Consider the following 2,411-nt stretch of genomic DNA (forward strand, 5'->3'; position numbering starts at 1 on the left):
ATCGTTGGCGATTTTCTTCCTCCGTCTTCCCTTTCTTTGGACTTTCCTCTATTACTGAAGAAGAGCTTTGCTCGAAACGTTAAATCCTCTTTCTTTCCTTTCCCGAGCGTCTGATGATACAGTACTTGTATCACGTCTTCGCTTTATTATTTTTTCTTGTTTCTTCTTCTTTGTTTGGATTCACTATACACACACACACACACACACACACACACACACATATGGCCTTGAATATCTGCACAGACGCAGATATTTATACACTACGGTTTACAATAACTTTGTAACCGAATTGATAAAATGTGACTTTAATTAAACCTGTAATAACTTAATGAAAACAATATCTAAAATTAATGATATTTTTTAATTAGTATTTGTAGTCTCTCGCTTAGGTAACAACTAACTGATTCGCCATCTTTTTACTTCGGCGAAGACTTTCGTCTACTTTAATTGACATAATTTTCGATGATCTTGCCCATAATCTTCTATCAAGATGCTCTCATTTGTGTTCTTGTGGATTAAGATCGAGGCTTTGAGCAATCAATTTCAGAGATTTGATTCCGCGAATTCTTTTTGTTCGTTTCCAAACTTGTGATTCCTATCTTGTATGTCATAGGACGCTGTCTTCTTGTAAAAAACTGGTGTTTTCTATTCCTACATTTGAATAGATGGATAATAAACCTTTCTTCAAATATCTGATACTAGAGTGTGCAATTGAAAAAATGTCTCATATTTTGCACAGTTTTTGATGTGCAGCTAGTAAAATTAGACAGACTATAATAGTGTCACTCGGTAGATAATGTTTTACCGTTGCTTTAGTTATCATTATGGCCTGAATCGGTACACACTATGCGTTTGCTATTAAAACGTTTGTTAACCTTTAAGATTAAATTGTGGGAGTTTGCTGTCTTTTTGCTGCCCCCTGTAGTTATCGGAACTTACTGTTGATTTAATTTTAATTATTGTTGCTATATAAAAACAACCCCACAAAACACAAAAGAACAGAAAAACCACACACTTTCTGTTTGTCGAAAGGTAGTCCAGAGATAATAGTCGCGCGTTAGCTTCATGATACTACTTAAGTAAATTTCGGTTAGGTAACTAAAAAGAGAGGAGTATTTCTTCTGCAGAATCTCTGCTATTTCTTCGGCATCATTATATAGAATGCTGTTTTCATGAATCAGCAGACCGATGATTGGAACACGACTTTTTTTTATTATTGGCAAGTGGCTAGTATTTGATTTTCTCAATAACCCAGTCTTATGTAGTCAACCGTTTGTTTATTGATGATAGTTTTCATGTTGTTGTGAAGATGATATTTTTCCAACCTCACTGTTCTTGTTGCTCTCAGTTATTTTTCACTGGTCATTTATTTACTTTTTTTCATTTAAGATTTTCTTGACGAAATTTTTTTCGCTGTTGAGAGATTATTGGTGTTTTTGTATACAAGTTTATTTCGAGCTTGCTTTGAACCAAGTGTCGAGAATATATTTTCAAGTCTCTGTCAAGTAGCTTTGATGTTAGAGTAAGTGTGTATGAAAGAATAACCGACAAGCGGTAGGTTATGTCTCCCTGCTCCGCAGTTCTACTAATGCAGCCCCGTCCTTTCAAACAGGAGTTCGGGGTGAGAGCAGCTGGTTTTGTTTTAGTATATAGGAAACTAAGATTACAGAGTAATCGGAGTCTGAGAAGTGACTTTTTCTCAACAGAGATAATATGCAAAGACTAAAGCAGTTTTGTTGTGTCACACTCAGTGAAGCATGACTTGAGACATGAAAAAGACTCATCCATAAAGTTGAATTCTGCCCTACGCTGCTGCTCTTTCTGGGGTTAAAATACAACTACGTGATTTCGAAGTATTTGTAGGCCAATCCACATAAGGAAGGTTGAAGTCGCGCCCATCATTAATATTTTAGGAAGGAGTGGTGTTAGCCAGATATTTTTCTTAAGCTGTTCATAAGTTAGGAAGGTTGCGTGTGTAGACAATGACCATACTGAAATTTTAGTTTCCAAATATATTATTAACCGCCATCGTTTTATTTATATATATTCATTAAAGAAATTAACGGTTCGATGTTTAATGAACACAACAGTTAACCTTCTGTACATAACTAGCTGGGTAATGTAAAGGACGTAGTGCAAGGAAATTAACCGCTGCCTATAACTCATGGCATGATATGTATGTATGTATGTATGTATGTATGTATGTATGTATGTATGTATGTATGTATGTATGTATGCATGCATGTGTATACATATACAGGGTGCAGCAGAAGTAACGCATTTTACTATTTGAGTTTTCTAGTTTCCAATTGAGTTTCCTTTTTATTTCTTAAAACTTGTGCGATTTTTTTCATTAGTTTATTATTCGTTTCTTTAAGTAATGCAATAAATTTGTGTTCAATAAAAAAATA

Source organism: Octopus bimaculoides, chromosome 11 (genome assembly GCF_001194135.2).
Source record: "Octopus bimaculoides isolate UCB-OBI-ISO-001 chromosome 11, ASM119413v2, whole genome shotgun sequence".
NCBI lineage: Eukaryota > Metazoa > Mollusca > Cephalopoda > Octopoda > Octopodidae > Octopus > Octopus bimaculoides.